We start from the raw sequence: 22449 nt of genomic DNA on the forward strand, positions 1-22449 counted from the left end.
CACAACCTGTGAGATTTGAGCCTTTATGCATGGTTACATTATTTAACCATAATTATTTTATTCTTGTGTGTTTACTTCTCTATGATTGTAATCTATATTTTTTGTTTCATCCTATATGTCCAATGTTTATTATATTTGTATGCTTGCATATGATTGAGGCCATTATTTGTTTAAACTCACTTATCCAAATTAAACCTACCCTTTCAGTTACCTTTGTTAGCCACTTTGAGCCTTTAAATTCCATTTGTTCTATATTTTTCTACATTACTAGCCTTAAGCGGAAAAACAATTATATCCCAAATTGAATCTTTAGTTAGCTTAAGATAGAATTGTGTGTGCTAATTAAGTATGGGAAATTATGGGAACAAAAGATAATAAGGGAATGTGTCACGATAATATAATGGAAATTTGGATACCTACTCATGTGAAACTATAAGAATTAAAAAAAAAAATCTATGTGCATTGATAAGCTATGTTTATTTTTATGTTTATGAAAAAAAAACCAAAAATATTCAATAAATAAATAAGGGGACAAAATTACCCCAATACTAAAATTAAGAATTCAAAGATCAATGCATGTATGATAAAATTAAAATAAAAATTTGATACACGAGTATGGAATGTGAAAGGGAAATTCTGGGTAGCTAGGTATAAATTGTAAAGTTATATAGAATATATAGGTTATGTTAAAACTTGGGTTAATTAAAGATTCAGTTTATAAGCTTACTTAGCCACATATATATCCTTACCATTACCTTGGCCCTATTACAACCTTGAAAAGACCTCATGATGTTTGCATTGGTATATTAAATGTTGTTGATTGGTTAGGAGAAGAACAAAAATTAGAGAGCATGATTAGAGAAGGATAGAGTGATTGCCCTATACACTAGAGAGATTAGAGCGTACATACATCATCAGTGAGGGTTCAATGCTTAAAATTCTATATTCCCTGCTTCCATGAGCTACCTTCTTACATTTTTATCTGTTCTTACTGTATAAGAATTGAATTAGTGGAATTTGATTTGTAATTGTTTTGAAGAGCTTATTTATTATTGATCAAGTGGAAAAAAAATCATATAGTTGCATTCATATATATAGGTTGCATTGCATTGCATGAGTTTTACATGTTCCTACTCATTTATTTTATCTCCTTCAACTAAGCATGAGGACATGCTAATGTTTAAGTGTCGGGAGGTTGATAAACCACTATTTTATGGTTTATAATGTGTTTAATTGTGTGGTTTTATCATGATCTTTACCCACTTATTTATGTGATTAGCATGCATTTATATTTCCTTCCTAAAATTATTACATGATTGAAAACTTGCTTCCTAGAGACTTTTAATTACGCATTTTAATTCTCCTTTATTCCATTCGATGCCGTGATCTGTGTGTTAAGTGTTTCAGACTTTATAGGGCATGAATGAGTTGGAGATTGGAAAGGAAGCTTGCAAAAATGGAAGGAACACAAGAAATTAAGGAGATGACCAGTGAGAAGTGACGCGGCCGCATGGCTCGTGCGACCGCGCGAAAGAGAGGAAATCGCAGTGACGTGGCCGCATGGCACACGCAACCGCGCGGATTGGAATAGCACAAGTGACGCGGAGGCGTGGACGACGCACTCGCGTGGCAGGGCAAAACGCCGAATGATGTGGCTGCATGAATGACGCGATTGCATGATGTGCGCGATCTGCATAATCTGCAAAATTCGCTGGGGGCGATTTTGGGCCCTGTTTTGACCCAGTTTTCGGCCCAGAAAAGCAGACTAGAGCCAGAGAACATGCAGAAACCAACAACAACATTCATTCTACACAATTTTAGTTTTTAGATCCAGTTTCACTCCTCCTCTAGGTTTTTTCTCTACACATTCATTGTTCTTAGGATTTTTATTTCTATTGCTCTTTGAATTGGGATATTGGGAAGAGTTATTACCTCATCAAGACTTCGTCATCCTAGTTCATTTTCTTTACTTGGCTCTACTCTTCCATGTCCTTTAATTTACTCAATTTTACTATTGGATTATTTTAGAATTTATTAATACAAGAATTTCTTTTATTTCTAATTGATTTCTTTGATTTTTATTTATCATGTCTTTCTTTAATTCCCTTTCCTATGTTATATGAATTCTACATTCACAATGAGCGAGTAGTTCCTTAACTTGATGGGGAGTTGATTGAAAGGAACCCTTGAGTTGGAATGCTCAAAAGAAAAATTGAAATTGGGTTTATTGTTGGATTGCCCTCTAGTCACTGACACCAATCCCTTTTAATTGAGTGGGTTGGAACTTGTGAATAGAAGTAGCATTCCAACTTGTTTGACTTTCCCTTACCTAGTAAGGGATAACTAAACAAGACAACCTACAATTATCAATTAATCTTGAGAGTACTTCAACAAGAATAGGGCTTCCAACTAATCTACTCCCAGTCAAGGCTTTTATTTAAATTATTTAATTTCTCTAATTTAATTTCTTGTTTATTCAACTCAAACCATTTTGAAAACATCTGATTAATAAAATAGCACACCTTTCTGCAACTCGTTGGGAGACGACCTGGGATTCATACTCCCAGTATTTTAATTTTAATTTTTGTGACACCCTTCTAAATTGATAATCGGAATTCTGGTTGGTTAAGAACTATACATGCAACGCATATCTTATAACAATTCTTGACTCGCCAATTTCCGCCACGTCAGTTAGCTCGGGCATTCTGTTCTCGGGGTATGTGATGGACTTCATATTCTCCTATCTGTCCGAGCTGTTCCCTGGTTTTGTCCAAATATTTCTTCATGGTGGGATCTCTAGCTTGGTAGCTCCCTGCTATTTGTGAAGTGACTACTTGTGAATCGCTGAAGATGATAAGCTTTTGAGCTCCAACCTCTCTAGCCAGCTTCAAACCAGCTAGTAGTGCCTCATATTCTGCTTGGTTGTTTGAGGCCGGGAACCCGAATTTGAGGGAGAGTTCGATTTAGGTTCCTTGATCGCTTTCGACTATAACGCCTGCGCCGCTTCCAATTTTATTTGAGGAACCATCCACGTAGAGACTCCATTCTGTGGGGGGTTCCGGGGTGTCTGTAAATTCTGCGATGAAGTCGGCCAGGAACTGTGACTTAATGGCTGTCTGAGCTTCGTATTGTAGATCAAATTCGGACAACTCGACTGCCCATTGCAAAATCCTACCCGCTAGATCTATTTTCTGCAAAATCCCTTTTATAGGCTAGTTAGTCCGAACCTTAATGATGTGGGGTTGGAAGTATTGACGAAGTCGTCGAGATGTTAGTATGGGGCATATGCAAATTTTTCTATTTTTTGGTAGTTTAGCTTGGATCCTTGTAATGCTTTACTGATGAAGTATACGGGTTGTTGCCCACTGTCGTCTTCTCGAACTAGTGCTGACGCTACTGCCCGACTTCCTACAGCGAGGTATAATGTGAGTGGTTCTCCTTCCCATGGCCGAGTTAGGATAGGTGGTTGTCCCAGGAATCTTTTGAAATCATGGAAGGCTTGCTCGCACTCATTTGTCCATTCGAACTTTTTTCCTTTCCTTAGAGTAGCGTAGAAGGGGAGAGATCTTATTGCCGATCCGGCTAGAAATCTGGACAAGGCTGCCAGCCTTCTGTTGAGTTGTTTTACTTCTTTGACAGAAGTCGGGCTCCTCATGTTGAGTATTGCCCGGCATTTATCTGGATTTGCCTCTATTCCTCTTTGCGTGAGCATAAAACCCAAGAATTTGCCAGCTTCTACTGCGAAGGTGCATTTGGCAGGATTGAGTCACATGCCATGCTTTCTTATAGTGTCGAACACCTGAGTTAGGTCGGACAATAGCATCTTGGTGCACGAAATTGTGATCCCTGGTAATGGCTCCAAAAACTTGGTGCTCTAATCTTAATTCATGATTTGTCACAACTTCGATACAACTAACCAGCAAGTGCACTGGGTCGTCCAAGTAATAAAACCTTACGTGAGTAAGGGTTGATCCCACGGAGATTGTCGGCTTGAAGCAAGCTATGGTCACCTTGTAAATCTCAGTCAGGCGGATATCAAATGGTTATGGAGTTTTCGAATAACAATAATAAATAAACAGAAAATAAAGATAGAAATACTTATGTAATTCATTGGTGAGAATTTCAGATAAGTGTATAGAGATGCTTTCGTTCCTCTGAACCTCTGCTTTCCTGCTGTCTTCATCCAATCCTTCCTACTCCTTTCCATGGCAAGCTTTATATAGGGCATCACCGTTGTCAATGGCTACATCCCATCCTCTCTGTGAAAAAGGTCCAAATGCTCTGTCACGGCACGGCTAATCATCTGGAGGTTCTCGATCATACTGGAATAGGGTTCACCCTCCTTTTGCGTCTGTCACTACGCCCAGCACTCGCGAGTTTCAAGTTCGTCACAGCCATCCCTTCCCAGATCTTACTCAGAATTCCACAAACAAGGTTTAGACTTTTCGGATCTCAGGAATGGCCATCCATGGGTTCTAACTTATACCACGAAGATTCTAATATCTCGGACTCGGTCCTCTGTATTAGATATCTAAGAGATACTCATTCTAGCTTGTTTGCATGTAAAACGGAAGTGTTTGTCAGGCACGCGTTCATGAGTGAGAATGATGATGAGCGTCACATAATCATCACATTCATCATGTTCTTGGGTGCGAATGGATATCTTAGAAGCGGAATAAGTTGGATTAAATATAAAACAGTAGTACTTTGCATTAAATCATGAGGAACAGCAGAGCTCCACACCTTAATCTATGGAGTGCAGAAACTCTACCGTTGAAAAATACATAAGTGAAAGGTTCAGGCATGGCCGAATGGCCAGCCCCATGATCTAAGAACTAGACGTCCCAAGATGTCTAATACAATAGTAAAAAGTCCTATTTATACTAAACTAGTTACTAGGGTTTACAGAAGTAAGTAATTGATGCATAAATCCACTTTCGTGGCCCACTTGGTGTGTGCTTGGGCTGAGCTTGAAGTTTACACGTGCAGAGACTTCTTTTGGAGTTGAACGCCAAGTTGTAACGTGTTTTTGGCGTTCAACTCTGGTTTGTAACGTGTTTCTGGCGTTTAACTCCAGACTGCAGCGTAGAACTGGAATTCAACGCCCTTTTGCGTCATTTAAACTTGGGCAAAGTATGAACTATTATATATTTCTGGAAAGCCCTGGATGTCTACTTTCTAACGCTGTTGAGAGCGCGCCATTTGGAGTTCTGTAGCTCCAGAAAATTCACTTTGAGTGCAGGGAGGTCAGAATCCAACAGCATCAGCAGTTCTTCTTCAACCTCTGAATCTGATTTTTGCTCAAGTCCCTCAATTTCAGCCAGAAAATACCTGAAATCACAGAAAAACACACAAACTTATAGTAAAGTCCAGAAATGTGAATTTAACATAAAAACTAATAAAAACATCCCTAAATGTAACTAGATCCTACTAAAAACATACTAAAAACAATGCCAAAAAGCGTATAAATTATCCGCTCATCACAACACCAAACTTAAATTATTGCTTGTCCCCAAGCAACTAAAAATCAAATAGGATAAGAAGAAGAGAATATACTATAAATTCCAAACTATCAATGAAACATAGCTCCAATCAGATGAGCGGGACTTGTAGCTTTTTCCCTCTTGAATAGTTTTGGCATCTCACTTTATCCATTGAAGTTCAGAATGATTGGCATCTATAGGAACTCAGAGTTCAGATAGTGTTATTGATTCTCCTAGTTTAGTATGTTGATTCTTGAACACAGCTACTTTATGAGTCTTGGCCGTGGCCCTAAGCACTTTGTTTTTCCAGTATTACCACCGGATACATAAATGCCACAGACACATAATTGGGTGAACCTTTTCAGATTGTGACTCAGCTTTGCTAAAGTCCCCAATTAGAGGTGTCCAGGGTTCTTAAGCAAACTCTTCTTTTGCTTTGGACCTTGACTTTAACCGCTCAGTCTCAAGTTTTCACTTGACACCTTCACGCCACAAGCACATGGTTAGGGACAGCTTGGTTTAGCCGCTTAGGCCAGGATTTTATTCCTTTAGGCCCTCCTATCCACTGATGCTCAAAGCCTTGGGATCCTTTTTATTACCCTTGCCTTTTGGTTTTAAGGGCTATTGGCTTTTTGCTCTTGCCTTTTGGTTTTAAGAGCTTTTGGCTTTTTGTGCTTGCTTTTTCTTTTTCTTTCTATTTTTTTTGCCATTTGTTTTTCTTTTTTTTTTCTGCAAGCTATTTGTATTCACTGCTTTTTCTTGCTTCAAGAATCATTTTTATGATTTTTCAGATTATCAAATAACATGTCTCCTTGTCATCATTCTTTCAAGAGCCAACATATTTAACATTCATAAACAACAACTTCAAAAGACATATGCAATGTTCAAGCATTCATTCAGAAAACAAAAAGTATTGTCACCACATCAATATAATTAAACTAAGTTCAAGGATAAATTCGAAACTCATGTACTTCTTGTTCTTTTGAATTAAAAACATTTTTCCTTTAAGAGAGGTGATGGATTCATAGGACATTCATAACTTTAAGACAAAGTTACTAAATACTAATGATCATGTAATAAGACACTAACATAGATAAGCGCTTAACATAAGGAAAACGAAAAACAGAAAATTTAAGAACAAGGAATGAGTCCACCTTAGTGATGGTGGCGTTTCCTTCTTGAGGAACCAATGATGTCCTTGAGCTCTTCTATGTCTCTTCCTTGTCTTTTTTGCTCCTCCCTCATTGCTCTTTGATCTTCTCTAATTTCATGAAGGATGATGGAGTGCTCTTGATGTTCCACCCTTAATTGTCCCATGTTGGAACTTAATTCTCCTAGGGAGGTGTTGATTTGCTCCCAAAAATTCTCTGGAGGAAAGTGCATCCCTTAAGGAATCTCAGGGATTTATTGGTGATGAGCTTCTTCATGCATCTCTTGAGATCAATGAATAGGCTCTCTTGTTTTCTCCATCCTTTTCTTAGTGATGGGCTTGTCCTCATCAATGAGGATATCTCCCTCTATGTCAATCCCATCCGAATTGCATAGATGGAAAATGAGGTGAGGAAAAGCTAACCTTGCCATAGTTGAGGACTTGTCAGTCACCTTGTATAGTTCTTGAGGTATAATCTCATGAACCTCCACCTCTTCTCCAATCATGATGCTATGGATCATGATGGCCCGGTCTATAGTAACTTCAGACCGGTTGCTAGTGGAAATGATTGAGCGTTAAATGAACTCCAACCATCCTCTAGATACAGGCTTAAGGTCAAGCCTTCTTAGTTGAACTGGCTTGCCTTTTGAGTCAATCTTCCATTGAGCTCCTTCCACACATATGTCCATGAGGACTTGGTCCAACCTTTGATCAAAGTTGACTCTCCTTTTGTAGGGGCATGCGTTTTCTTCGATCATTGGCAAGTTGAATGCCAACCTCACATTTTCCGGACTAAAATCTAAGTAATTCCCCCGAACCATGGTGAGATAATTCTTTGGGTTCGGGTTCTTACTTTGATCATGGTTCCTAGTGATCCATGCATTAGCATATAACTCTTGAACCATTAGAATTCTGACTTGTTGGATGGGTTTGTTAGAACTTCCCAACCTCTTCTATGGATCTCATGTCGGATCTCCGGACACTCATTTTTCTTGAGTTTGAAAGGGACCTCGGGGATCACCTTCTTCTTGGCCACAACATCATAGAAGTGGTCTTGATGGGATTTGGAGATGAATCTTTCCATCTCCCACGACTCGGAGGTGGAAGCTTTTGTCTTCCCTTTCCCTTTTCTAGAGGATTCTCCGGTCTTAGGTGCCATCAATGGTAATGGAAAAATAAAAAGCTTATGCTTTTACCACACCAAACTTAGAATATTGCTCGCCCTCGAGCAAGAGAAGAAAGAAGAGATGAAGAAGAAGAAGAAATGGAGGAAGGGGAGAGAGGTTGTGTTTCGGCCAAGAAGAGGAAGAGAGGGTTGTGTTGTGTGAAAATGAAGAAGAATGGAGAGGTTTATATAGTGGAGGGAGAGGGGTTAAGGTTCGGCCATATGGGGAGGGTTTGGGTGGGAAAGTGATTTTGAATTTTGAAGGTAGGTGGGGTTTATGAAGTAGGTTTATGGGGAAGAGTGGATGGATGTGAGTGGTGAATGGGTGATAGAGAAGAGAGCTTGAGGTGATTGGTGAAGGGTTTTTGGGGATCCTGTGGGGTCCACAGATGCTGAGATGATCCTGTGGGGTCCACAGATCCTGAGGTGTTAAGGAATTGCATCCCTGCACCAATTAGGCTTGTAAAATGCCTTTGCATGCAATTTTGGCGTTTAAACGCCGAATTGGTGCTTGTTCTGGGCGTTCAGCGCCCAGATGTAGCATGTTTCTGGCGTTGAATGCCAGTTCTATGCTTGTTTCTAGCGTTCAGCGCCAGCTTTCCTCAGTGTGCATTCCTGGCGTCTGAACGCCAGGATGCTGCTTGTTTTGGGCGTTCAACGCCAGATCCATGCTCTCTTCTGGCATTGAACGCCAGCCAGATGCTCTTTACTGGCGTTTAAACGCCAGTAAGCCCTTCCTCCAGGGTGTGATTTTTCTTCTGCTGTTTTTGATTCTGTTTTTGATTTTTCTATTTATTTTGTGACTCCATATGATCATGAACCTAATAAAACATGAAAGAACAATAAAATAAAAATAAAATTAGATAAATAAAAATTGGGTTGCCTCCCAACAAGCGCTTCTTTAATGTCAATAGCTTGACAATGGGCTCTCATGGAGCCTCACAGATGTTCAGAGCATTGTTGAGACTTCCCAACACCAAACTTAGAGTTTGGTTGTGGCCTCTCAACACCAAACTTAGAGTTTAATTGTGGGGGCTCTGTATGACTCTGTTTTGAGAGAAGCTTACTGTGCCTCTTTTCCATGTTTACAGAAGGATGACCTTGAGTTTTAAACACAAGGGAGTCCTCATTCAATTGAAGGACTAGTTCACCTCTGTCTACATCAATCACAGCTCTTGCTGTGGCTAGGAAGGGTCTTCCAAGAATGATGAATTCATCCTCATCCTTCCCAGTATCCAGGATTATGAAATCAGTAGGGATGTAAAGGCCTTCAACCTTTACTAACACGTCCTCTACTGGTCTATAAGCCTCTTTTCTTGAGTTGTCTGCCATCTCTAATGAGATTTTGGCAGCTTGCACCTCAAAGATTCCCAGTTTCTCCATTACAGATAGTGGCATGAGGTTTATTCCTGACCCAAGGTCACATAGAGCCTTCTCAAAGGTTATGGTGCCTATGGTACAAGGTATTAGGAACTTTCCAGGATCCTGTTTCTTCTGAGGCAATCTCAGTTGATCCAATGCATTTAGTTCATTGGTGAACAGGGGAGGTTCATCTCCCTAAGTCTCATTACCAAATAAATTGGCATTCAGCTTCATGATTGCACCAAGGAACTTGGCAACTTGCTCTTCAGTAACATCTTCATTCTCTTCAGAAGAGGAATACTCATCAGAGCTCATGAAGGGCGTAAGGAGGTTTAATAGAATCTCTATGGTTTCTAGATGAGCCTCAGAGTCCTTTGGTTCCTCAAAGGGAAACTCCTTGTTGATCACTGGACGTCCCAGGAGGTCTTCCTCCTTGGAATTCACGTCCTCCCCTTCCTCCTTAGATTCGGCCATGATGGTTATATCAATGGCCTTGCACTCTCCTTTTGGATTTTCTTTTGTATTGCTTGGGAGAGCACTAGGAGGGGTTTCAGTGATCTTCTTACTCAGCTGGCCCACTTGTGCCTCCAAATTTCTAATGGAGGACCTTGTTTCATTCATGAAACTCAGAGTGGCCTTAGATAGATCAGAGACTAAGTTTGCTAAATTAGAGGTATTTTGTTCAGAGTTCTCTGTCTGTTGCTGAGTGGATGATGGAAAAGGCTTGCTATTGCTAAACCTGTTTCTTCCACCATTATTAAAGCCTTGTTGAGGCTTTTGCTGATCCTTCCATGAGAGATTTGGGTGATTTCTCCATGAGGGGTTATAGGTGTTTCCATATGGTTCACCCATGTAATTCACCTCTGCTATTGCAGGGTTCTCAGGATCATAAGCTTCTTCTTTAGAAGATACCTCTTGAGTACTGTTGGATGCGGCTTGCATTCCATTCAGACTCTGAGAAATCATATTGACTTGCTGAGTCAATATTTTATTCTGAGCCAATATGGCATTCAGAGTATCAATTTCAAGAACTCCCTTCTTCTGAGGCGTCCCATTACTCACAGGATTCCTCTCAGAAGTGTACATAAACTAGTTGTTAGCAACCATGTCAATAAGTTCTTGAGCTTCTGCAGGCGTTTTCTTTAGATAAATGGATCCACCTGCAGAAGTATCCAATGACATCTTAGCTAATTCAGACAGACCATCATAGAATATATCCAGGATGGTCCATTCTGAAAGCATGTCAGAAGGGCACTTTTTGGTCAGTTCCTTGTATCTCACCCAAGCTTCATAGAGGGATTCACCTTCTTTCTGTCTGAAGGTTTGAACATCCACTCTAAGTTTACTCAGCTTTTGAGGAGGAAAGAACTTGGCTAAGAAAGCCTTGACCAGCTTATCCCAAGAGTTCAAGCTATCCTTAGGTTGAGAGTCCAACCATATTCTAGCTCTGTCTCTTACAGCAAACGGGAAAAGCATGAGCCTGTAGACTTCAGAAGCTACTCCATTAGCCTTAACAGTATCACAGATCTGCAAGATTCAGTTAAAATTGAAAGGGATCTTCAGATGGAAGTCCATGAAACTTGCAGTTTTATTGCATCAGAGAAACTAATTGAGGTTTAAGCTCAAAATTGTTTGCTCCAATGGTAGGGATGGAGATGCTTCTTCCATGTAAATTGGAATTAGGTGCAGTAAAGTCACCAAGCATCCTCCTTGGATTATTATTATTTTCGGCTGCCATCTCCTCTTCCTGTTCGAAAATTCCTGTAAGGTTGTCTCTGGATTGTTGTATTTTAGCTTCTCTTAGTTTCCTCTTCAGAGTCCTTTCAGGTTCAGGATCTGCTTCAACAAGAATGTTCTTGTCCTTGCTCCTGCTCATATGACAAAGAAGGGAATAACAAAGAAAATATGAAATTCTTTATGTCACAGTATAGAGATTCCTTTGTGTGAGTAAAAGAAGAAAAGAATGTAATGTAAGAAAAGAGAAGGGAGGAGAATCCAAACACAAGGGTGAGGAGAGCAGAGATATGAGATGAAGAGAAGTGTTAGTAAGTAATTAAATAAATAGAAGAGGGTGAGGGAGAAGAGAATTTCGAAAATAATTTTTTAAAAAGGAGTTGATGTTTTTCGAAAATTAAGATAAAATTAAAATTAAAATTAAAAATTGAAACAATTAATTAATTAAAAGAATTTTTAAAAAAGAGGGAGGTATTTTCGAAAATTAGAGAGGGATAGTTAGTTAGGTAGTTTTGAAAAAGATAAGAAACAAACAAAAACTTAATTAGTTAGTTGAAACAAATTTTGAAAATCAATTTTTAAAATATAAGAAGATAAGAAGTTAGAAAAGATATTTGAAAAAGATATGATTTTGAAAAAGATAAGATAAAAATATATTTTTGAAAAGATATGATTGAAATTAGTTTTGAAAAAGATTTGATTTTTAAAATCATAATTAATGACTTGATTCACAAGAAATCACAAGATATGATTCTAGAACTTAAAGTTTGAATCTTTCTTAACAAGTAAGTAACAAATTTGACATTTTTGAATCAAAACATTAATTGTTGATGATATTTTCGAAAATATGATATAAAATTAGGAAAAATATTTTTGAAAAATATTTTTAAAATTTTCGAAAAATAAGAAAAATGAAAAAGATTTGATTTTTGAAAAAGAATTTGAAAAAGATAAGATTTTTAAATTGAAAATTTGATTTGACTCATAAGAAACAATTGAATTTTAAAAATTTTTGAAAAAGTCAATCCAAATTTTTGAAATTTATGAGAGAAAAAAGGAAAGATATTTTTTTTATTTTTGAATTTTTTTATGATGAGAGAGAAAAACATGAAAAATACTCAATGCATGAAAATTTTGGATTAAAACATGTGATGCATGCAAGAACACTATGAATGTCAAGATGAACACCAAGAACACTTTGAAGATCAAGATGAACATCAAGACTTATTTTTGAAAATTTTTCAAGAAAAGAAAACATGCAAGACACCAAACTTAAAAATTTTTCATGTATAGACACTATGAATGCAAGAATGCATATGAAAAACAAGAAAGGACACAAAACAAGAAAATATGAAGATCAAACAAGAAGAATGGCCAAGAACAACTTGAAGATCATGAAGAACACTATGAATGCATGAATTTTTCGAAAAAAATGCATAAAGAATTTTTAGAAAAAATGCAATTGACACCAAACTTAAAAATTGACTCAAGACTCAAACAAGAAACACAAAATATTTTTTATTTTTATGATTTTATAAATTTTTTTGTTTTTTTTTCAAAAATTAATGTGAAAAAGAAAAATAAGGATTCCAAAATTTTTAATATGAATTCCAAGAATCTTGCACTCTTAGTCTAAAGCTCCAATCTGAGGGTTAGACATGGCTTAATAGCCAGCCAAGCTTTAGAAGATACAAATCAGGCATATAACAACTGATACTTCATCCAACTTCATATACATGCCTTTTATGTTGACAAGTGGAAGCCTCAATCCAAAAGAATTTGGATATGGCTTACAGCCAGCCAGGCTTCAACATGTTACCATGAAACTCTAGAATTCATTCTTAAAAATTTTGAATAATTTACGAAAACAAAAGGAAATTTTTTTTTTTGAAAGATTTTTGAAGAAATATTTTTGAAAATAAAACAAAAAGAAAATTACCTAATCTGAGTAACAAGATGGACCGTCAGTTGTCCAAACTCGAACAATCCCCGGCAACGGTGCCAAAAACTTGGTGCACGAAATTGTGATCCCTGGCAATGGCTCCAAAAACTTGGTGCTCTAATCTTAATTCATGATTTGTCACAACTTCGATACAACTAACCAGCAAGTGCACTGGGTCGTCCAAGTAATAAAACCTTACGTGAGTAAGGGTCGATCCCACGGAGATTGTCGGCTTGAAGCAAGCTATGGTCACCTTCTAAATCTCAGTCAAGCGGATATCAAATGGTTATGGAGTTTTCGAATAATAATAATAAATAAACAGAAAATAAAGATAGAAATACTTATGTAATTCATTGGTGAGAATTTCAGATAAGTGTATAGAGATGCTTTCGTTCCTCTGAACTTCTGCTTTCCTGCTGTCTTCATCCAATCCTTCCTACTCCTTTCCATGGCAAGCTTTATATAGGGCATCACCACTGTTAATGGCTACATCCCATCCTCTCTGTGAAAAAGGTCCAAATGCTCTGTCACGGCACGGCTAATCATCTGGAGGTTCTCGATCATACTGGAATAGGGTTCACCCTCCTTTTGCATCTGTCACTACGCCCAGCACTCGCGAGTTTGAAGTTCGTCACAGCCATCCCTTCCCAGATCCTACTCGGAATACCACAGACAAGGTTTAGACTTTCCGGATCTCAGGAATGGCCATCCATGGGTTCTAACTTATACCACGAAGATTCTAATATCTCGGACTCGGTCCTCTGTATTAGATATCTAAGAGATACTCATTCTAGCATATTTGTATGTAGAACGGAAGTGTTTGTCAGGCACGCGTTCATGAGTGAGAATGATGATGAGCGTCACATAATCATCACATTCATCATGTTCTTGGGTGCGAATGGATATCTTAGAAGCGGAATAAGTTGGATTAAATATAAAACAGTAGTACTTTGCATTAAATCATGAGGAACAGCAGAGCTCCACACCTTAATCTATGGAGTGCAGAAACTCTACCATTGAAAAATACATAAGTGAAAGGTTCAAGAACTAGACATCCCAAGATGTCTAATACAATAGTAAAAAGTCCTATTTATACTAAACTAGTTACTAGGGTTTACAGAAGTAAGTAATTGATGCATAAATCCACTTCCGGGGCCCACTTGGTGTGTGCTTGGGCTGAACTTGAAATTTACACGTGCAGAGGCTTCTTTTGGAGTTGAACGCCAAGTTGCAACGTGTTTTTGGCGTTCAACTCTGGTTTGTAACGTGTTTCTGGCGTTTAACTCCAGACTGCAGCGTAGAACTGGCGTTCAACGCCCTTTTGCGTCATCTAAACTTGGGCAAAGTATAGACTATTATATATTGCTGGAAAGCCCTGGATGTCTACTTTCCAACGCCGTTGAGAGAGAGCCATTTAGAGTTCTGTAGCTCCAGAAAATCCACTTTGAGTGCAGAAAGGTCAGAATCCAACAGCATCAGCAGTCCTTCTTCAACCTCTGAATCTGATTTTTGCTCAAGTCCCTCAATTTCAGCCAGAAAATACCTGAAATCATAGAAAAATACACAAACTCATAGTAAAGTCCAGAAATATGAATTTAACATAAAAACTAATAAAAACATCCCTAAATATAACTATATCCTACTAAAAACATACTAAAAACAATGCCAAAAAGCGTATAAATTATCCGCTCATCACATCTCCTCACTTTGTGTCTTTATTAACATGTCGTCCTCATAGACTTCCATGATTTTTCTGATTTGATCGGTAAAGATTTTGTTCATTAATCTCTGATAAGTAGCTCCCGCGTTTTTGAGACCAAAAGGCATGACAATGTAGCAGTAGTTTGCTTTTGGGGTTAAGAATAAAGTTTTTTTCTTGGTCGGGTGGATACATTGGGATTTGGTTGTATCCCGAGTATGCGTCCATAAATGAGAGGTATTTATATCCAGAGGAGGCATCTACCAGAGCATCGATACTTGGGAGTGGATAAGGATTTTTTGTGCAGGCTTTGTTGAGATCGGTGTAATCGGTGCACATTCGCCATTTCCCATTTAATTTTTTTTCACCAGGATGATGTTAGCTAGCCATAATGGATACTTAACTTCTCTTATGAATCCTGCCTCTAGTAGAGCCTGTACCTGCTCTTCCAGAGCTCGGGATCGTTCTGGCCCGAGCTTTCTTCGCCTTTGTTGTACTGGCCGAGATCCCGGGTAGACCGCCAACTTGTGGCACATTAATTTGAGGTCTATACCTGGCATGTCTGCAATATTGGTTGTTTGGTCCGGGATATCTCCGATCTGGATTTTTTCTATTTCACCTTCGGGTTGTGGGCGGAGCTCTTCCCGCCTCTGAACTTCACCGAGTTCAATTGTGTGGAATTCTTCTCCTCTACCTCTGAGATTTAGACTCTCATTGTAACAGCGGCGCGCCATCTTCTGGTCTACTTTTATTGTGACTATCCCTTTTGTAGTTGGGAATTTCATGCACAGATGTGGAGTCGAGACTATTGCGCCGAGCTGATTCAATGTTGTCCGACCTATTAGGGCGTTGTAGGCAGAGTTTACATCGACCACGATGTAGTCTATTTTGAGCATTCTTGATTGGTTTCCCTTTCCGAAGGTTGTATGTAATGAGATGTATCCGAGTGGTTGCACTGGGGTGTCTCCCAATCCGAACAGACTGTTTGGATATGCTCTAGGTTCTTTTTCTTCTAGGCCGAGCTTGTCGAAGGAAGTTTTGAACAAGATGTCAGCGGAGTTCCTTTGGTCTATCAGTGTGCGGTGGAGATTTGCATTTGCCAGTATAATGGTGATGACCATGGGATCGTCGTGTCCTGAGATGACACCGGATGCGTCTTCTTTAGTGAAGGTAATGGCGGGAATGTCGAGTGCTTCCTCCTTCCCCTCGACATGATATACTTCTTTGAGATATCATTTGCGAGACGATTTAGAGATTCCTCCTCCTGCAAACCCTCCGTGTATCATATGGACATGCCTTTCTGGCGTACGAGGTGATCGCTCGGTTCGTCCGACATCCTCGTTCCTTCTCTTACTAATTTTTCTATGACATTTTTTAAGTCAAAGCATTCGTTGGTGGAATGCCCAAGGATTCGATGGTATTCACAATATTCGGTCCGATTTCCTCCTCCTTTTTTGTCTTTGAGTGGTCGAGCTGAGGGTATTTTTTCTGTGTGACAGACTTCTTTGTAGACGTTCACAAGGGACACCCGAAGCTGGGTGTAATTGTGGTATTTTTTATTTTTTCCTCATGTCGATCTTCCTTCCTTTTGGATTCCTTATCCTTGTCCCGGGGGGGATAGGGGAATTCGGATTTTGAGGTTTTTCTTAGTTGAGAATTTGATGTATTTCTCCGCTCGTTCTTGCACTTCGTTCAGAGATGTGGGGTATTTTTTCGATATAGATTGGCTAAAAGGTCCCTCTCGTAGGCCATTGATGAGGCCCATGATGGCGGCTTCTGTTGGTAGGCTTTTTATGTTTAAGCATGTTTTGTTGAATCTTTCCATGTAGTTGCGAAGTCTTTTCCGATCTCCTTGCTAGATTCCTAATAGACTGGGGGCGTATTTAGCCTTATCTTTTTGGATGGAGAATCTGGCCAGAAACTTTTTGGCTAAGTCGTCGAAGCTCGTGATGGACCTAGGAGGTAGATTGTCGAACCTTCTAATCACTGTCTTTGTTAGAGTTGTTAGAAAGGCTTTGCAGCGAACTGCATCTGAGGCGTCCGTGAGGTACATTCTACTTTTGAAATTGCTGAGGTGGTGGTTGGGATCTATAGTGCCATCGTACAAAGTCATATCCGGGAGCTTAAAGTCCTTCGGGATTTTGGTCTTCATGATTTCCTTGGTGAATGGATCTTGATCCTTGCGGGAGCTATCCTTATGAGAGGATTGATTATCTTTGGCCTTGAGATCGGCTTCGATTTTTAGGTGTTTGTCCTTCAGTTCCCGGCGTCATCTTATTTCCCTTTGTAGGTTTTTCTCAGCTTCCCGTTGATGCTCCGCCCCTTTTTCGAGTTGCTTCAAGCGATCCTGGAGTGCCTCTATGGCTTCCATAGTTGGTGAATCGCCATTTTTGTTAGGTTGAAGAGTATCTTTTGCTGTGGTGTCCGTGTTCTTGTGTGGCATTCTATCTTCCAGATCTGAGTTGTGATCATTGTGATGATTGTCCACCATTGTGACGGGATGACTTCCAAATCCCCGGCAACGGCGCCAATGTTCCAGGGGTTACCTGAAACTGTAGGTCGATCTCGGCCGAGATCTTCTGTGCTGGTCAGAGATGACGTGTCTGACTGGTGGGTGGCGGCCGGAGCTGTCGTGTCCGACTTGAGGGACTAGCTGCACTGCTAATCCTTCATCACTGGAGCGTGGGGGTACTGATGAGCGGATAATTTATACGCTTTTTGGCATTGTTTTTAGTATGTTTTTAGTATATTTTAGTTAGTTTTTATTATGTTTTTATTAGTTTTTAAATAAAAATCACTCTTCTAGACTTTACTATGAGTTTGTGTATTTTTCTATGATTTCAGGTATTTTTTGGCTGAAATTGAGGGACCTGAGCAAAAATCTGATTCAGAGGCTGAAAAAGGACTGCAGATGCTGTTGGATTCTGACCTCCATGCACTCAAAGTGGATTTTCTGGAGCTACAAAAGCCCAATTGGCGCGCTCTCAATTGAGTTAGAAAGTAGACATCCTGGGCTTTCCAGAAATATATAATAGTTCATACTTTGCCCAAGATTTGATGGCCCAAATAGGCGTTCCAAGTCAGCTCAAGAACTCTGGCGTTTAACTCCAAAACTGGCACAAAAGCTGGAGTTAAACGCCCAAACTGGCACAAAAACTGGCGTTTAACTCCAAGAAAAGTCTCTACACATGGAAGCTTCAATGCTCAGTCCAAGCACACACCAAGTGGGCCCGGAAGAAGATTTATGCATTAATTACTCATTTCTGTAACCCTAGGCTACTAGTTCTCTATAAATAGGACCTTTTGATATTGTATTTTCATCTTTGGACACATCTTTGGACGTTTAGTCCCCAGACCTTGGAGGCTGGCCATTCGGCCATGCTTACACCATTATCACTTTTATATTTTCAACGGTGGAGTTTCTACACACCATAGATTAAGGTGTGGAGCTCTGCTGTCCTTCATGAATTAATACAAAGTACTATTGTTTTTCTATTCAACTCAAGTCTATTTCTTCTCCAAGATATTCATTCGCACCCAAGAACATTATGAATGTGATGATTATGTGACACTCATCACCATTCTCATCTATGAATGCGTGACTGACAACCACTTCCGTTCTACATGCAAACAAGCTTGAATGTGTATCTCTTGGGTTTCTAATCTAAGATTAGAACCTTCGTGGTATAGGCTAGAATTATTGGCGGCCATTCCTGGGATCCGGAATGTCTAAAACCTTGTCTATGGTATTCTGAGTAGGATCTGGAAAGGGATGGCTGTGACGAGCTTCAAACTCGCGATTGTTGGGCGTGTGACAGACGCAAAAGGACCAATGGATCCTATTCCAACATGATCGAGAACCGACAGATGACTAGCCGTGTGGTGACAGCGTGCGTAGAACATTTTCACTGAGAGGACGGGAAGTAGCCATTGACAACGGTGATGCCCAACATAAAGCTTGCCATGGAAAGGAGTATGAATGATTGGAAGAAGGCAATAGGAAAGCAGAGGTTCAGGAGGAACAAAGCATCTTCATACGCTTATCTGAAATTCCAACCAAAGAATTACATGAGTATCTCTATCTTTATTTTATGTTTTATTTATCTTTTAATTATTAATTCTCCATCACCATCTGAATTCGCCTGACTGAGATTTACAAGGTGACCATAGCCTGCTTCAAGCCGACAGTCTCCGTGGGATCGACCCTTACTCACGTAAGGTATTACTTGGACGACCCAGTGCACTTGCTGGTTAGTTGTGCGGAATTGTGACAAAGTGTGATTCACGTTTAAGAGCTCCAAGTCCTTTGGCGCCATTGTTGATGATCACAATTTCGTGCACCAGGTACCTGCAAGGGACTCCGATGCTTAAGTTAGCAAGGGTATTAGCAGGTTCTTATGTAGAATCAGAGTATGAGTTATACCTGGGTGCTCCAGTGTATTTATAATGGTGTAGAGTGACCTTTTTAGATAAGATAAGTTAGTTATCTTATATTTATCTTTTGGGTGAGGTCAGCTTATCTTCAAGGGAACCGCCCTTATCCCTATAGGCTTGGGCCGCCTTATGGTCTGGGTCGTGTTCCTTGAGTTGGGCCTCTTTTGGGCTTTCCTGTCGATTTGGCCAAGCTCTTCGAGAAGAGGTCGAATGATCTGACCTGAAGAGGTCGGTCGCTTTTTTGCTAATCATCCCGGGTCAGATAGCTCGACCCAGGGTATGAACAGTTACATTGTCATTACTCTTTCTTCTAATTCAAGTTATAGTTCGATTTTTCTTCTCTCTTGCAATTTTAATTTCTTGTTGATGAATTTGATGTTTGATGTTTGTTTCATGCTTCCTTGTGTTATTCTTGTTGATTGAGATCAATTGTTGCTTTTAGTATCAAGCCTTTTCTCTTTTTCTCCATGTTTAAGGTTTTTGCCCACCAAGTGTTTGACAAAATGTCAAACATGGTTTTAGGCTAAATTTTTGGTTCTTGGCATGGGTAAAGTGAGCAATTGGGTTTCTAGAGTTAGAATATCCAATATTTACTTTCAATTCTTGGATTGTTAATTGTTCTTGTTCCCACTAACGCTAATTTATTGCTAAGCCAATTAGCAAGCAATTTAGGATTTCTGCGTTGGGAACACTTATGCTCATTTAACTTACCTTCCGATGTGAGGGTTGATCAAGTGAGATTAATCCATCATAATTGTCATAGTTGTGGTTCCAACAAGGAAAGGACCCTTAGCTCACTCCAAGCCAAGACTCTTTTTGATGCTTTTAATCTTTCATATAATTCTATGTTGATCTCTTTCATACTTTACTTGTTTATATTACATAGTCGGTTCTTTAATTTCTTCATTAGTTCAATCATTACAATTTTGCATGTTCTTTTATTGCTTAAATTTTCATTTCTTTATTGACAACCCCTTGATCACTACAACCGGATTTGCACACTTATTATTCTAGAAGTACTCCTTGGGAGACGACTCAGGAGTTTGAATACTCTTGGTTATTTGATTTGAACTATGACATCTTTGATTTTAACTTTGACTGTGAGAGTTCATTATTGGTTTGGGCTATTCTATTAACGAAGTGATTCTTATTTTGATTGATTCTAAACTGGCAATAATTCTCTTGTCACCAGCTTCTACTACAAAAGTGCATTTTGCAGGATTAAGCCTCATCCCATGCTTTCTTATGGTATCGAACACTTTAGTGAGGTCGGATAGCAATGTTGCTTTGTGTGTTTACCAACATGTCATCGACATAAACTTCTATTAGCTTCCCAATGTGATTGGTGAAGACTTTGTTCATCAGTCTTTGGTAGGTAGCCCCTGCGTTCTTGAGTCCGAAGGGCATGACTATATAGTAGTAGTTTGCTTTTGAGGTTAAGAATGATGTTTTCTCCTGGTCAGGTGGATACATTGGGATTTGATTATATCCTGAGTAGGCGTCCATGAAGGAGAGGTACTGATAGCCTGACAAAGCGTCGACTAGTGTGTATATATTCGGGAGTGGGTAAAGATCTTTTGGGCAGATGATGAAAGAACTTTTTTGTGATCTAGAATTCCACTAATGAATTCTCGTTGTAAAGTATAGTTTCTAAACCAAACAATAGTCCTTTCATGCAAAAATTTGGTTGTCACAAATAACGAACCCCAAATAAGAATTACCCGAAGTATTTAGACTCCGGGTCGTCTCCCTAGGAAACAATGAAGTGCATGCATATTGGCTATGATGGGTTAAGAGAGGGGTTTGGTTTATAAGATGGTAAGAAAGTAAACTGAGTGAATAAGTAAAGAAAGCAAAGTAAAGAACTCTTGGCTAAGACTTGGGTACTTGAGATTACCATCCTAGTCAACAAACCAATTCATGACAATTATGAGAGGCCAACCCATTAAGTCTACTTCTCGAAGTCTTAAGTACGTAACATTTACTCCTAGACTTGAAGTATGTCAAATAGGCTTGATCTCATCAACCCATAAGTCCCAACCTACCTACTAATTAGATTAGTAGTGGGTTAGCGTCAATGAGTATCAAATTGATCACCAAGGGTTCTCAAATCACCAATTCATTGAGACCTAATGACTCAAGGTCACTCAAGTCCCTTGGCTTAGGTCAAGAGTTGACAAAACTACTTAAAAACTAAAGTGAGCATTTCATCAAACACTTAGAATGCAATAAAAGTCAACATCATAAATTGCAAGAATACTAAAATCTATCATTATTAATTGCAAGAAAAGTGAGATCACAACTCAATTCATCAATTGAAGAAACATCGACGTCAAAATTACATTAAATGTAAACAAATCCAACATGAGTCATCATCACAAAAGATAGCAAAATGGGACATTAACATAAAAACTAAGAGAATCAAGAGTAGAGACATGAAATTGTAAAGAAAACAAGATAAGATCAATTAATTAAATATTTATCTAAGATAATCTAACCTAATCCTAACCTAATTCTAGAGAGAAGAGAGAGCTTCTCTCTCTAGAAAACTAACTAAAGGTTCATGTTGGATTTTCTAATTGCCCTCCCCTTGCTTGGACTTCAATTATGCATGAAATACACTCAGAAACAAGTTGGATTTGGGCCTGGGCAGCTCAGAAATCGCCCCCAGCATTTTGCCTTCAAGTGGGCCACGTGAGAGTATCGGTTCGTGCGCGCCATGTGCGCGTGCGCGTCGACTGGCAAATTCTCAACCCGCGGGGACGCGGCATGTACGCGTGCGTGTCTATAGGTGAAACCACTTTTGCGCGTGCGCGCCTGGTGTGTGTGCGCGTCCTTTGGTGCATTCCCAATCTTTGTTTGTTCATGCATTCTCCCTTTTTGTATGCTTTTCTCCTCATTTCTTCTATCCAATACTTGCCTTATGAACCTGAAATCACTCATCAAACACATCAAGGCATCAAATGGAATTAAAGTGAATTAAAATCACCAATTTATAGCCTAAAAAGCATGTTTTTACACTTAAGCAAAATTCAAGGGAGAATTACAAAACCATGCTATTTCATTGAATAAATGTGAGAAAAGGTGACAAAATCCCCCAAAATAAGCACAAGATAAATCACGAAATCTGGGTTTATCAAATCTCCCCATACTTAAACTAAGCATGTACTCATGCTAAAATCAAGAAGAAGCAAAGGGTATTAACATTTATTCAATGCAACTACTAAATGCAATCTATCTATATGCAATCTATTTACCCTAATACAATGGCCTAGTTAAAATGAGTCAACCTCCAAGAATACATATATAAGCATAAGGGCCAAGGCAATAGCAATTAAAGGAAACCACAATTGGATTGAATCATTGAAAGATTTCACAAACATGCAAGAAAAGATGATCATGGGTAGAAACATGTAATTGAGCGATCGAACCCTTACTGGATGTGTATCCGCTCTAGGCACTCAAGTGTATGGAGTTGAT

At 39.1% G+C, this 22449-nt stretch overlaps 1 long non-coding RNA gene and 1 other non-coding gene across 2 annotated transcripts in view; one reads left to right on the top strand and one right to left on the bottom strand.

Moving 5' to 3' along the window:
• The window catches only part of LOC148545181 (uncharacterized), a 194862-nt gene that overhangs the window by 13140 nt on the left and 159273 nt on the right, over positions 1-22449 (bottom strand). The gene's annotated exons all lie outside the window — the stretch shown is intronic.
• LOC148545182 (small nucleolar RNA R71) lies at positions 10397-10504 on the top strand. Its single transcript, XR_015900298.1, has one exon. It is a non-coding gene; the product is annotated as a small nucleolar RNA R71 (small nucleolar RNA).

The sequence above is a fragment of the Arachis ipaensis genome, chromosome B9 (genome assembly GCF_059453495.1).
Source record: "Arachis ipaensis isolate K30076 ecotype BB chromosome B9, ASM5945349v1, whole genome shotgun sequence".
In the NCBI taxonomy this organism is placed as follows: domain Eukaryota; kingdom Viridiplantae; phylum Streptophyta; class Magnoliopsida; order Fabales; family Fabaceae; genus Arachis; species Arachis ipaensis.